This window comes from Columba livia, chromosome 6 (assembly GCF_036013475.1).
Source record: "Columba livia isolate bColLiv1 breed racing homer chromosome 6, bColLiv1.pat.W.v2, whole genome shotgun sequence".
Taxonomy (NCBI): domain Eukaryota; kingdom Metazoa; phylum Chordata; class Aves; order Columbiformes; family Columbidae; genus Columba; species Columba livia.
This window is the reverse complement of record NC_088607.1, coordinates 36,396,993-36,412,769: the sequence shown is the minus strand read 5'-3', so window position 1 is coordinate 36,412,769 and position 15,777 is coordinate 36,396,993. Positions and strand designations below refer to the sequence as shown.

Below are 15,777 nucleotides of genomic sequence, written 5' to 3'. Positions count from 1 at the left end.
TGGGGCACCTCTTCATGAAGTTTTAATGGCATGTTATATAGGGTACGTCCCTCACACGCAACCCGCCCCCATCTGTTGGTGGTTCACCTCCCAGCTCTGCGCTACTTCCCTCTACCTTGAAACTTCCAAGACCAGTGACTTTTCTCCAAATCTTCTCTCCAAGGGTGAATAAACAGGAATAAAAGGTTTCAGTTGCCTCTAACACATCAAGCCAACATTGTATGACTCTGCAAAAACCCAGATGTCTTCATGGATCAACCAAATGTGCACAGGGACTCCGGAATCTCCAGGGAACATAGCCCTGCAACTTCCATGTTGTAATTCAAAGGGATGAAGAAAACTCCGCTCTTCTGCACACAAAAGGTTCATAGTGAAGCTTAGCCCCTTCAGCTGAAGGTATTTTAAAGCAGCTTAGAAAATTTCAGAGCAAATATGCTCTGAAAGATGTGGTGGATGAGAATTTCTTCCCATAGGAAACATCTGTCCCGGCAGGTACTTGTGAAGTCTTGGCATTTCCCATTGTCCAACAGACTCGTCTTCCCCAGCAAGTAGATTTACTTTATCTTTCTAGACTGCATTAGCCCCACTGTGCATCCAAATACTTTATTTCGCATCAAAGAGAAATACCACAGTTTGACCAGTCATGGAGTTAGGTACCACATCTCTCTTCCCACTACGGCCAATGCTGCCGCGAACTAGAGCAGGATGTGCAAAGACAACATCACAGCGGTCTCCCGCTTGTACGTTCTGCACGTTCTGCTGGGCTTGTTTGGAGGTTTGGTACCAACAGGCACCGAACAACAACCGAGGTGCTTTGTTTTATGCAAAATCAGGTGACATGATGAACAACTCTTACGAAGAAAGGAGAAGCTGATGGCTATATCCACCATGGCACTTCCACGGGCAGCAGGCCAGGTGTTGATGGCATCTTCAGAAGGACTCCAGCAGAAGTCCTGCCCCGAGACAGACCAGCCCCGTGCATGGGATGGGGTGGAGGGGCAGCTCTCCATGCGAGGGTCTGCAGGCAAGAGGCTCCTGCAGACTGATACACACCAAACTGGCCAGGAGTCACCGCAATGAAGCCCAACCAGCCTGGCAGGAGAACATCCAGCAGATTGAGGGAAGGTATAATATTCCTCTCAAGTGAGGCCACATCTGGACACTTTGTGCAGCTTGTCATGCCCCCCAGTACAAGGGAGACAACAGCAAACAGCACGAAGTCACAGAATCACAGAATGTCAGGGATCAGAAGGGACCTGGAAAGCTCATGCAGTGCAATCCCCCCATGGAGCAGGAACACCCAGATGAGGTTACACAGGAAGGTGTCCAGGCGGGTTGGAATGTCTGCACAGAAGGAGACTCCACAACCCCCCTGGGCAGCCTGGGCCAGGCTCTGCCACCCTCACCATGAAGAAGTTTCTTCTCAAATTTAAGTGGAACCTCCTGTGTTCCAGTTTGTACCCATTACCCCTTGTCCTATCATTGGTTGTCACCGAGAAGAACCTGGCTCCCCTGTGCAGGGTCACTAATGTCGTCCATTAAAGGGGTCTGGTGGCACTGGGTGATGCTGCATACCTTGCCCACACCACGGTCGCCTCCATGAGGCTGCAACTAACATGTTCCAAAGAAGAACGCCACCATGGCTGACCTCACTGTCGTGACTAATGCTCCTCCTCACATCTTGCAACCAGGACGCCTTCACCATGTGCTCACCGATATCTCTGCTGTGCCAAGATTTAGGTTATGGTTGGACTCAATGTTAAGAGTCTCTTCCAACAAGAGCAGCTGAATATAAGTCCCAGTGCAATGCTGTAACCAGTGGATTCAGGACAGTCTGGCAACTGAAGCAGACAGGTGACCCACAACTTCAAACAAAGTCACATGTACCTGTTACCCCCAACTGCTGGGGACAGGAAGGAACCACACTCAGAACTGCGGGGAAAAGCAGATGCTACAATGTGAGATGCTATTTGATGTATAAGTGGGGTAAGGAATAATGTATTTGATTCCCGCTTGACTACTCCTGAAATACACTGCCCAGTTTTCTGCTCATAAGACAAGAAAACCATCAACTTGGAGAGCATTCATAAGAGAGTCACAGTAATGATCAGAGGGACTGTACAATGAACAGTTCATAGAGTCTGACTCCTCCTTACACCAGTATAAGCTTCAATTTATGAATGATTCTATGATTCTAAGGCTGTCCCAGCTGCCTCTCACCTTGTCCCTGCACCTAGATCTTTCCAAGGAGGATCCACTTCTCTCCCTGGACATCAGGAACACCTCCAAGCATTGAGTCAAAGACCCCTCAACCTCTGCTGTCACCTTCCCTTGGCAAAGCTGCCTCCACATAAGTTATGGCAGGGAACGGTTCCCGTTGGTTATACTGCTGGTCTGTCACCAGCAACAGTTCAGCGTAGAGAACGCTGCCGGTATCTTCCGTCTGGAAGCGTCTTGGGGGCTCTTCACTGCCAAGTCGCAAGAGGGATGTGAGGATTTCAGCAGCGCTTGTCCCAGCGCCTCCTGGCCGAGCACCAGAGCCTGGACAGGGGACAGAGCTGCCACACAGCGCAGGGGACAGATCTGGGCCAGAAACCCTCCTGTCCTTCAGGTGCGGGCTCTGCACAGTTGGGTTCCGAGGTGTCCATCACCATCAGGCCCCCTTGTTGCAGCTATGAGGAATAATCACAACGTATCACGCATTCTTGCTGGGCTTCGGAAGAATATAAAAGTCCTATAAAGAAGCAAACAAACAGGAGGCTGTAACAACCCATCTAAAACGCTGCTCTTTGTCCATGTTACTTCGGCAACTCGTTTCCCCTTGGGGAAAAAAGAACATAAAATAAACAAGACCTCCTCCAGCCTGTGAAGCAAATTCCCCCGGCAAAGCTCAGCATGCAGAAACCTCCGTGCTGTGGGAATGCAGCTGAGATAGAGACGAAGCGCCCGGCTCGGGGGCTGCAGTTGCGCATGTATGTTTAAATAATTAAAATTAAAGTCACAATTAAAATCACAATTAAAATTTGCTTGGACAGATGGTTTATCGCATGGAGCGCTTCAGCAGGTACAACCTTCCCCATGTTAGGCATTACCAAAGCCGAGCCTGGAAGCTGGCTCCAAAGTGCCTCATTTAAGACTTAACATGGCTTTATGGATTACTGATGTACATTTGCTAATCAATTTGCTTAGTTAGTGCTTACGGTTTTAGAAAGAACTTCAGTTGTTTGCTGGATTCTACACTGCTGCAAATTTACAAGAACAAGGAGGTTTTTATCACTTTGGAAGACAAGCAATAAAGTGATGTCAGGTTTGAAATCCAGCAACAAAAAAGCTGAGCCGTATGTGAAAACAATGCTGCGGGTTGTAAGACTGAGGTTTTTCCCCTGCTCCATCCATTCTGTGTTTTACCAAGGCCAACAAGTTGATCTAAGGACATGAAGAGAGCCTTCATTTTGAATTTCCATACTTTTATTGGTTTAAATGAAAACCAGACTGTTGTTTTAATGTTGTGTATAAAACCGCAAAATAACTATTAATTTTTTCCCTTCCAACAAAAACGGTTGAGATGATTTTAATAACGGTTTGGAAAAAAAAACCCAACACAACAGCTTTCAGAGCACGGAATTGTCCAGCGTACAAGAATCAGCCATAGTGATATTTTTAAAGCAACGCATAAAGACACGAAAATCTTATATTTTCCACTGAAAAACTCAGCTACAGCTGCACGCTGAATCTCTGGAGGTTTCATCACATCAAAGCAAGGGGCACATACACTTTATATGCTGTTTCTCCAGCCACTGACAGCGGAGTGGATTACTTATCTGTAACACTCCATAAATATAGGAAGGGCCTTTTATCTGCCGTTCCAGTCCTTTAATGTCACCTCACTGCCTTGCTCGCGCTGTGGGAAGGAGAGGACCCAGAGGTCCCGTCAGGGCCAAGGAGGGAGAGGAAAGCCAAGGCTTGAGCTGGCAGGGCCAGCGCTAAGCCCAGCCCACCAGCACACAGGCCAGGGATGCAAAAATAAACCCAGCTGCTCCCATGGCCGAGAAAGGACCAGGACCATCAAGGTTTAAATCCTGGATGTCAAGGCATTTGCCGGTGAGCAAGGGAGGGCACGGCAATGTGCACCTTCATCTGCAGAAAGGTGCCGCGTAGCGTCTGGATCATGGTCACCACCCGCTCCTGGATGCTGGCAGAGGCTCCAGCAAGGGCTTGACTTGCAACCACAACTTTGAGCAAGCAGAGATGGGGAAGAGACACAACGGGTGGGTAAAGGATTCAGGACAGTCTGGTAACTGAAGCAGACAGACAGGTGACCCGTAACTTCACACAAAGTCGCACATACCTGTCACCCCCAACTGCTGGGGACAGGGAGGAACCACACTACAAGGTGAGATGCTACAAGGTGAGATGCACTTAAAATAATACTTGTTTTGGAAAGCTTTCCTATTCCTATTCCTAATTCTGTACTTCTAAAAGCTTGCGGATACTTATGTCCCTATCACGGTTTCAGAGCTCAGCTGGGACGCTCATATGTAAGGATACATGGGCAAATGTGGGCAAACAAATCAAGGTCCTGGTTTGAAAGACTTCCAGAGGGAAAACACTCCTATTTTGTGTCACTGTCAGGCTCACTGGGTGGCACAGAGGATGTTGCATCCTGACAAGCAGCAGTTTCACAGAACAAACAGCCAGACGCAGCTCGTGTTATCACACAGGATCACCGGGTACATTCAAATTAGCTTACCAGGCATGGCCAAGACAACTGCCAATCTAGAACATCTAGACGTTACCAGTCACTGATGCACTAAGGAAAATAACTTAGAGCAGCACTTTTAAGGAACGACAGTGCTGTTAAAGCAGAAAAATATGAGGAGCCAATTCCAGCCCTTCCCATTTCTGAAGCCATTCCGAGACACGTGTCACGGGACATGCGGTCCCTGCTCGGCACAACGGGCCTGCTGGGGCTGTCAGAAATCAGGAGCAATGACAATACTCTGAAAGATGCTGTGATTTGTGTCAAGGGATGAAACAGCCGCCCCCCCAGCTCTCAGGACCTTCGCCTCCTCTGCTGCAAACAACATCAGCCCTGGCCAACCCCCAGTGCCACCTGCCATGGGACGGCACAAAGAGAAATACAACATCCTGCCCCCGTTCCCTCTTGTTCTCTCTCCCACCTTCCAGAAAACTCTGTCAGGCATCTGGATTTAAGAAAACCTGATGCATTTATGAAGGATTGTAGTAGGGGTGGCTTATTTTCCCAGCAGATGAATAAGCTGGTGCACAAGCCCCGTGTAATCCCGCAGTGCTCATCTCAGCTGCTGACCAGGAAGGTTCTTCTCCACCTTCTTCACTTGTTCCATGCTTTATTTCTGTGATCACACACTTCTCTCCCAGCCATGCCCTCAGTCACCCTGCCACTGATGCTGCCCCCCAAAAAGCTTCTGCTATTTCCTTAAACTGCTTTGCTTAATATTTTATTTGCAGCATCTGACTCACTGATATGCTGACAGCAAATCTAAATGCGTCAATCAGATGCTGTCAGTGACACAGTATTTGTAAGTGACTGGTGATCACTATTTTAAAAGCTAAAAAGGAAATTCTGTGGTTAAACGGTAATAAAGATATTTTTAGCCTAGGTATTAAGAGATTTTAATAAGACACCCACCCAGCAGAATCAGCAGCTCGGCTCAGTACCTGGAGATAGTTTACCAGAGCTCTGTTGGGGGGTGAATTACTCAGGACAGCAGGTTCTCACAACAAAGCGTCCTCGGAGGGCACCTCTTCTTCCTCAGCAGGCTCGTGGAGGAAGCGCTGACCACAGCCAAGTCCCCTCTGCAGGGCCATGCCACTGGCCCCCTGCCACCACGCCGGCCGCCTGGAGACACGGCCTGTTCCTGCTTCTGCCTCTGCGTAGGAGGGAGCAGAGGTTATGAGAAAGGCTTCGTGTTCCCCTTCAGCTTCCTCATCAAACAGCTCCAGATTTTCTTAAAAAGGCAGCAGTAACAGTGAAGCGCAAGCACGGCTCCATCTGCACTGAAATGCTCGCTAAATGTAGTTAGGTGTTGGCATACACTTCTCATTTTCTTCTTATGCTCAGCTTTTATTTGAATAATCCTGTTTGGATCCAATGCAATGCTTGGTCGGTTCTAGTCACCTGTTCCATCCACCTCTCCTCAAACACAACCCTCTCACAATGTAACGTGGGAAAACTTATCAGTCTTTCTTAGCTACCATAGTAATAAATCTAAACACGAGCTCTTCAGCATTCTATTGGCCTCTTATCAACACCGAGTACAGCATCCTAGGAAACACATGCAGGCTAAAACTCAGAAAAGTACCACCTAGAAGAGCTTAGCTGAAAGAAAAATCACTAAAAGAGAACCGGTCTTGTTTTTAGCAAAACCAGGACTTTCCACCCCTTACTCCATACCATTTGAGCCATACCCGAATCACTACTGCTTTCTGCCTGTCTTCAAATGTATACACACACACACAAATATGTATATCACAACGCTCACTCCTGCATGTACGCAACACCCATAACAGCTTAAATAATTATTTCAAATCACCACAATGAGGAACGACTGATACAGACGCAGAGACGCACACACACCAAGTTCTTGTTAGCAGCGAGAGCAGAGCCAGGCGGAGCTCTCTGTCATTAACAGTTCTCGTTATATAGGTTTACAGATATGGACCAAGAGGTTAGACACGATGTTTTTTCAAAAAATATTATCCCAAACACACCACACTCGTGTTTGTTGCAATCACGTTCTCACTCATTCGCAAACCAGGCCCAACAACATTCACACATCACAGGTACTGGGGGGTGGTTTTCTGACCCGAGATACCGTTCTCACTGGTCTGTGCTATCACACTTATAAAAAATATACTTCTGTATAACCTGTCCTAAGGCCCTTTAGCTGGAACCGCACATCCCGCACTCCCACAGTCCTGGGTGACCTGGCAGAAAGCTGCTTTAGATAGAGACCGTGGCACGGGAAGGAAAGGAATATTTAGAAACGTAGATGATTAAGTGCAAAAAAAAGATGCTGGAGACAACCAGACAGTACAAGTTTATGAAGCTTCTAATGATTTTGAGAACTAAATATGAATACCTGTCCACCAGCTGTTCTTGACGGGACGATTAGAAATCCACACGCTATTAAATTAAAACGTCCATCAGTTTCCACAAGAAACATTTACATGCAAGCATTGCACCTTGAGTTCTGGTCAACATTTGCCATCAACAGAGAAAGGCAATGGCTCTGCTTGGAGGAGCAGGGACAGAGCTGGCAGGAGGGCAGAGAACCACCAGCTCCTGTCTCCGGGAGGAAGGGCTGGTGAGAAAAGAAGGATGAGGAACCAGGGATGACGCTCCATGGGACCCAAAGCAATAACTGTTTTGGTTTGGTTGGGTTTTTGTTTGTTTTTATTTGTTTTGTAGGTTTTTTTTTCTGTTACTAGATATTTTTCAATTTTTTAATTTAACAAGCCTCTATCCTCTTTCCCCAATTCCATAGCAGGCCCTGTTGCGATAGGACAAGGGGTGGTGGTTTTAAACTAAAGGCTGGACATGAGGGAGAAATTGTTGCCCTGAGGGTGGTGAGAGCCTGGCCCAGGTTGGCCAGAGAGGTGGTAGATGAACCATCCCTGGAGACATCCCAGGCCAGGCTGGACGGGGCTCTGAGCAACCTGAGCTGCTGAAGATGTCCCTTACAAATCCACCAGATTCACAATTTTTGTGTTTGTATTAATGGAGAAAATAAATTTTCAGACTCATTATTTGGCTGATAGGGTTGTGAGTGCAGAGGACAACTGTTAACCAAACATCTAGTCATTTCCTCGGTGGTGCCATCAGAAGGAACGCAGCCCCTGAAGATGCATCCAATGTACACGGCACTTCAGTCTCATGAACCTGCAGCACAGGCGATGTCCACACACAACAAACCATGGAAACGCCGCTCACCACGGTTTACTACATCTATAATGACATCTTAGTTCAAAATAGGAACCTCTGCTAAGCTTCCACCCTGGGAAGAACAGCGCGTAAAGTTTATAAGCAAGTAAAAATAAAGGAGAAGACAATAACTGATTTTCCCCAGTCCAAAGTCTCACAAAATCACAGAATGTTCCAGGCTCTGCCACCCTCACCATGAAGAAGTTCCTTCTCAAATTTAAGTGGAACCTTTTGTGTTCCAGTTTGTACCCATTACCCCTTGTCCTATCACTGGTTGTCACCCAGAAGAGCCTGGCTCCATCCTCCTGACACTCCCCCTTTCCATATTGATCCCCATGAATGAGTCCCCCCTCAGTCTCCTCTTGTCCAGCTCCAGAGCCCCAGCTCCCTCAGCCTTTCCTCACACGGGAGATGCTCCACTCCCTTCAGCATCTTTGTTGCCCTTCCTATAGTTACATCACCAGCTGCCTGGGGAAAGACAACCAGGCTTGCAATGGTTCAAAATGCCCATATTTTAGCTCGGAAATGTCTTCCAGTTTTGTCTGGGAAGCAGTAGAAATGCATGTCTCTGCGGAGCCACCGGGACAGACTGACTCCTTCCAGCTAGGAATGAATACACAGGATTTTCCAGGAGATTTTGGACATTCTTGGAAATTAGAGTCACTTACAAAGAATCCCAAGAAATTAGTCAATCAAGTCCAACTAAAAAAATATAATACGCATGTATACTCCAGTTCTACTTTGTAATCATTTATAGATAATGACATAGAATATATATATGATGTGCCATCACATAACTCTCATTAGCAGGACTGCAAATAGACTTTCCATACTACAGGCAGAGTAATGTTTATTATGTGTTATTCTGGCAAAACCTGTTGGTTTCTGTGACTAGCATCGAAGTCGACAGAAACTGAAGGCATCTTTGAGAAAACCTGAGTTTATTCAGAGACCTCGGTATAGATTTAAGATCTTACCTTGGAGCTAAGACACTAGGAAAAGTTGAGCTAAAAAATGAATAAAGCTCATTGTCACATTTCCTCTGGATTAATTTGCAAATTCACCCAGATTCATCTTCCCGCTGTGCCGTGTCATTACAGAGGACTCAGCTTCCTTCCTACACAAAGTCACAAAGCACTACACACAGCTCTGATACTCTCTGGTGGCAAAATGTAAGAGCTCATTACTTAGATAATCTTAATCATACAATATTTAGCAAGTAACTTTTGCACCTACTGTACACAGAATTGAGCTGAATAACGAAGCTGAGAGGATTTATTTCCTTCAACTATCACAGTAGTTGCCGAAATAGCTTTTCAAGGCAACAAAGAAAGATACTGGCTTACTGCTCTATGTTTCGACGTGGACAGGATGAACGTATAAATAACTAGGATGATATCTGCCTGCTGTTTCTGGCTCCTGGGCTGCAGCTGACCGGGGTGGAAGCACAGCAAGTGGGGCTGATCCGCAAGGTCTCGGTACAGACGACACCTGTAACGCAACACCAGCCCTTGGTGAGGCACACGCGGGGAATCAAATGCAGCTTTACAACAACACACGTCAAGGTTATTTCAATTTAAGTACTAGAGAAAATACCTTCGGGCGTTAATTACTGAAGAAGGATTCACCTGGACACTTGATGTCTTCAGGCAAAAAAAAAATAAGGTGCTTCCCTGTTTCTTTTTAAAGCACACGTCTAGTTCATTGCCAGGAGGATGCAAAAGGAAAGAATACAGGGTAGAGCATAGCACATCAAAAAGATGCAAGAATTTTATTCAGCTTTCACAAGAATCCCGTTGGGGTGATTTTCAGGGGATTTTTTCCCCCATTCAGGCCAGACTTGTAAGTAAGTTTCAGTATTAGCTCTATTGGGACCTTTCCGCTACTCATTTTCTGAACCAGTCCAAACAGCTTTCTTTGGCTTCCCAGTTCCCGTGCTGGAAGAGAGGTTTGTACTTGCAGAGGCTGCTAACACAACGCAGCTGTCTCTGCTGAAGAATCCCAAGCTATTACTAATATTTAGCCATCCCCCGGTGAGAAGCCACACCATTCCTCTGGCCATCCATCCCTCTGGGCACCTCTGAAGCTTTCTGAATGATGAAAGCACAACTGAAGCTGCGGGCACAGCAGGGATGTATCCAGCAGCATCATGATATCCCCCTCTTCTGGTCTCTATTTGTCTAATTCATGTTTAACATCCAGTTTTCTTTCATAGCCCTAGGGAGAGATGAGCTGCTATTTTCACTGGACTTCAAGAAGTTGGTCAGATCAGGTCTTGGCATCTGATATATGAAGACATGATTGGTTTTTTCCTGTGTTTTACATATTTACGCTTCCCATCACAAAATGAAAGAGAGATAGAAGAAACCATTGCCCCTCGTGAAAAGAAAGGGAACATGTTTAGGGGCTGGCACCTGTATCCACTTCAACACAGTATCTGAACGGAGATGGTGGATCATGGCGAGGGGTGGCAGCGCTGGAAGCACCGTGCTGACAGGAACTTTGGAAATGAGTGGAAGAATTGTCCTGGTTTTGTTAAAAACCAAGTTTCTCTTGTAGTGAATGTGCCTGTCAGCTAAAGCTTCATATCAGCTGCATTTTCCTGGAGAACCAGATCCATGTTTTGGTGAACACAGCAATGGAATGTGAGGTTATTGATAAGCATGGATGGACATCTCGCCAGAGAATGAAACTGACCAACTGTGTATAACATCCCATTCACGTGAATACTGCATATAAAAGTGGGAGAGCACAAGGGTCTCGTCCCTTTTCCTTATGGCCGACATTAGGAGAGGACCTTGCTAGTCGTCCCTGCGAACTGAGGCCAGTGACAGACTGAATCCAGCTCCGGTTGGCTGCAGAGTCCAGTCCAGGACTTCGGGTGCCGGCTCTGCAGTCACTGGGACTTTCAGGATTGGTTTTGTATATTTTGTATTACTTTCTCTATTCTTATTAGTAGCATTAGTAAAACATTTTTAATTTTCCCAGCTCTCTTCTCTCTGTCCTTCTTTCCCTCCCGATCACCTGTCCTGAGTGGGAAGTGGGGAGAGGGGGTTAACAATACATCTGCCAGGGTTTTATTGTCACCCCGCAATCTAAACTCTCAACATCATGTCATGAACATCTACATATCCAAATCTGCATGGCATTTAAAGGTTAGTATTCAAAATGAAAAAAAAAAAAAATCCATTTATTTTCATTTGAGAAATATCTAAGCAGTCTTGAATGATAAAGTAAATGTACTTGCTGAGGAAGATGAGTCTGTTGGACAACGGGAAATGCCAAGACTTCTGCCTGGACTGATGTTTCCTACGGGAAGAAATTCTCATCCACCACATCTTTCAGAATTTACATGACTCACACTTTGTCTAAAAATGCTCAAGATACATCATTTTCTTTTAATCTCACACCAAGTTACATTAGCTTTCCTATCAACCACCAGAACTGTCCAATACACAGTGATCCCTCCTCATATAAGCAAAAAGACCCAGGACAGAAAATGCCACTTAGAAATAGATGTGTCGTGGTGACACAGTCCAGGGCTAGAGCATACACGAGATTTGCCTTAAGTTTGTTGTTTCTTTTTAAATCAAATAGGTTGTGGCTATATTTCGTTCTGGGTTTTGTTTTGCTTCTGTTTGTCTCCTTGCAGCTGAATTAGTTATAGACTTCATGGGACTTTACTCCCAGAAGTTCTAATAAAGCAAAGACTGCAAAGCTGAAACAGTTTTATCCTTTTGCTATTTTTAGAAACGTATTTGGATTCTTGTGTGCATATTTCAGCAACTAAAAGGGCAAGGGAGAGGGGAAAACATAATTTCCGATATATTCCAGCACTGCAAACAGAAGAATCTGATGCAGTGGATAGAACGGATTAGGAAGGAGAGGAAAGGGAAGAAAGCAAGGCTCAATAAAGAAATTCAAGGAGATAAGCAGATGAGAATCAAGGTATCAGGTACAGAAGAAAGGGAACATGAAACACAAGGCAATAGGGTAGGAGGAAAAGACAACAGAAAAATATGGTAGAGGGAACAGATTTATAACCAAAGAAGTTTAAGGAAGATGACTTTTGAAAAGGAAAGTGAAGGACGTATCGAGAGAAACGTGAACTAAGCGAGGAAAACACAGACCTGAGGTTGAGAGGCAGAGCAGGAGGAAAGCTCACAGCCACCATTAACAGCCGCTTTTCCGCCTTTCCACGGCAGATGTTCTGTCTCCCTACATTCAGAAGAGACAATAGAATGAATCCTTTTCCTGAATTGGCAGAGTACGTTCTTTTCCATTCTGCGGTTTAAGAATTAAGGTTGCCTTGCCTGGTCCTAAATGTGTGAAAACCTCGACCATATTCTGGTACCTTCACTGTGGGTTTTGGAGATATTGCTTATGCTAAAATAATTTTTCTATTTTCTCCTATGGTGTTTGTGTCCGTTTGAGGGCCTGTGTCCAGGTCCAGACATCAGCCACTTAAATAAGCAGGTTCCCGGTGTTTTCATACTACAATTTAAACAAATACTGAATGTTGAAATAAGGGACACAAAAGATGTGCTGGTGGAATAAATCTAGTTTGTTGGACACTGCTGAAAATATGACTGAGTCCATCCAAATGGAGACACTGAAGTTCACTAGTTCCTTAAGAAAAGAGAAGATTGGAATTTCTTCTGGTCCTGCAGCTAACTTGGTCTAAAAACTGTATAGGGAACCTGCAGCCTGCTGTTCCCAACTTTACTGAAGCTAAGACAGTTACAAGTTATTTTAGAAGCTTTTTAAATTTAACATTTTTTCCTAAATTACTCTCTATAACTTAGCATTTGGTTACAAAATATAATTTAGCATTTCCATCCATCCACCCACCCACCCCCAACAGGGAATAGCTCAGGCTCCAGGAGACCTTGTCAGAACATAATAAACTTTTTAAAGATTTCCATTGGAAACGCTCAAAATCATAATCCACAGAGCTGGTTTTCTTCTCCCAAATATGCTGTCAAGGGTTTAGATTGCGGGGTGACAATAAAACCCTGGCAGATGTATTGTTAACCCCCTCTCCCCACTTCCCACTCAGGACAGGCGATCGGGAGGGAAAGAAGGACAGAGAGAAGAGAGCTGGGAAAATTAAAAATGTTTTACTAACGCTACTAATAAGAATAGAGAAAATAATACAAAATATACAAAACCAATCCTGAAAGTCCCAGCAACTGCAGAGCCGGCACCCGAAGTCCTGGACTGGACTCTCCAGCCAACCGGAGCTGGATTCAGTCTGTCACTGGCCTCAGTTCGCAGGGACAACTCGCAAGGTCCTCTCCTAATGTCGGCCATGAGGAAAAGTGAAAGAGGGACGAGATCCTCGTGCTCTCCCACTTTTATATGCAGTATTCATGTGAAAGGGATGTTATACTCCATTGGTCAGTTTCTTGGTCACCTGTTTCTCGTTGCCCCTCTGGCGAGATGTCCATCCATGCTTATCAATAACCTCGCATTCCATTGCTGTGTGCACCAAAACATGGATCTGGTTCTCCAGGAAAATGCAGCTGATATGAAGCTTTAGCTGACAGGCACATTCACTAAAAGAGAAACTTGGTTTTAACAAAACCAGGACATATGCTCTGCGAGTTGTGATTTACCCTTCTGAGCTGCAGAACCGTGTCACAACAGACCCTGAAAAATTACTACGTTCTATAACTGCACACGCAGTACCACTACCAGTCCCAAACAAGTTTTGAGCTCATTCTGCACTTTCAGAAAACAAACTGAATGGCTGAGACAACAAACAAATAAACCTGAATAATGATTCATGCCCACACTGATAAAATACACTAAAAATACAACGAATGCAGAAATGTTCATTTGTATTACAGTCCAATACAGAACAAAAAGAAGAGGACTTGTATCACATAAGGATGGACAACAAAGCATCTTCAAATACAGACATGCAGTGCTGAGAAAGCTGTTACTATTTATAAAGACTTGACTAGCAACAAATCATTAGTTTCCACTCAAAAGTACTAAACCAGCTGGCTGATCTCCCTGTGGCCTCTTTGATGTAGATTTTTAACATATCCTGGAATTCTAGGGAAATCACAGAGATGGGGAAGGGTTTGAATATCGTGCCAAAAGGACAAACAGAAGTGAGTCAGGTAGGGGGAAAACAGCTGACATCAGCCTCTGAGTACGACAAGTGGAATTTGATGGGGAGCTCACTTAATAAAGATGACAATTAATGGCGATGTGACTCCAAAATGGGTCTTCCTGAACAAATCTCATCTCTCTTCAGAGGGACTGCGCATTTGGCTGATTAAAGTGAGTACGTGCAAGCAATACATGAGTTTTTGTAAGGTATGTAACTTAGCCTGGCACAGCACAGCGCTTGAAAGAGAGCGTCGTACTGTAACGATAAGGCAGATGCTAAATGGGTTAAAGACCGGTGGGCTGACAGGTCTCAAGAACAGCTGTCAGTGGGTAGTAAGAAGCTTAAAAGTATACCAACAATTGCTGAAAAATTCATGGCAATGAAATCTGCTCCTGGCACGAAGTCTGTCTGAGCGGGCAGTCGCATGTGAGCAGCGTCACCACGCACGGAATAGAAGAAGAGCTTAAATCTGCGTTCAGCGCTTAGCAGATGCACGCTAAAGGGCTGCGTCCGATTTTAATCTTAAGAGGGATTTGGAAGAAAAAGACATCTGAGAGGTGGGATAATGAAAGAAGCTCAACACTTCCCTAGACAGAGAGTTCCTGTCACTAGGAAGATCTGCAGCCAGCATCAGAAAAACACTTAAAGAATCATGGAATCGGTTTGGTTGGAAAAGACCTTTAAGACCATCAAGTCCAACTGTTAACCCAGCACTGCCAAGTCCACCTCTACCCCACATCCCTGAGAACCTCATCTCCATCCGTCCAAACCCTCCAGGGATGGTGACTCCACCACTGCCCTGGACAGCCTGTTCCAACAATCTGAGACATTTTCCCAAGCACGGCTGGTTAACGAACAGGTGCTTCATCTTTGACAGTTTCTAGAAACTCGGACTTAATTTCTCGACTGAAGTGCCAGAGGGAAACCTAAGTAAGCTTTACTGTCATCTAGGTGATGGGGCTGAATATAGAAGGTGTCTGGATGAGAGGTGATGGCCTGTGACACACCGGCGAACAAACACTGTTCAAATGACCTGCTCGATCCTTTCAAACTTTAAGCAATTTGTGAGACCTGCAAACTCAACCCTCTGACATCAATCCACAGATTTCCAAGAGTTTGAAACCATTTCATGCTTACTCAGAGCCACAGGAAAGGCCTTGAGGTGCTGGAGTGAGTTGAGAGAAGGGAACGGAGCTGGTGAGGGGCTGGAGCACAAGTGTGATGGGAGCGGCTGAGGGACCTGGGGGGTTCAGCTGGAGAACAGGAGCTGAGGGGAGACCTTCTGATCTCTGAACTGCCTGAAAGGAGCTTGGAGCCAGGGGGGTCGGGCTCTGCTCCCCAGGAACAAGCGCCAGGAGCAGAGGAAACGGCCTCAAGTTGCGCCAGGGGAGGTTGAGGTTGGATCTGGGGAACAATTTCTTCCCCAAAGGGCTGTGGGGCATTGGAACAGGCTGCCCAGGGCAGTGCTGGAGTCACCATCCCTGGAGGGTTGGACAGATGGAGGTGAGGTTCTCAGGGACATGTGGCAGTGCTAAATTTACGTTATGGTTGGATTCGATGATCTTGAGGGTCCCTCCCAAGCAAAATGCTTCTATGATTCTACTCACGTAGGCATAACCCGCTCCTCGTCAGAGCAGAGAATGAATTATGGGAGAGCAAGCGTTCAAAGCACGGTTTTCCTCCCAAA

General features: G+C 45.7%; 1 protein-coding gene across 7 annotated transcripts in view; it reads right to left on the bottom strand.

Annotated features, from left to right (window-relative positions):
- Positions 1-15,777, bottom strand: part of RNLS (renalase, FAD dependent amine oxidase) — a 72,999-nt gene that overhangs the window by 14,925 nt on the left and 42,297 nt on the right. Inside the window, exons 4-6 of one of the 7 annotated variants that reach the window (XR_010473579.1) lie at positions 12,097-12,184; positions 9,313-9,457; positions 2,221-2,734 (exon numbers count right to left, since the gene is read on the bottom strand). The exons of the other annotated variants lie outside the window; for them this stretch is intronic. The gene's annotated coding sequence lies outside the window, so the exon portion shown is untranslated. The remainder of the gene's footprint in view (positions 1-2,220; positions 2,735-9,312; positions 9,458-12,096; positions 12,185-15,777) is intronic. 7 annotated transcript variants of the gene reach the window in all.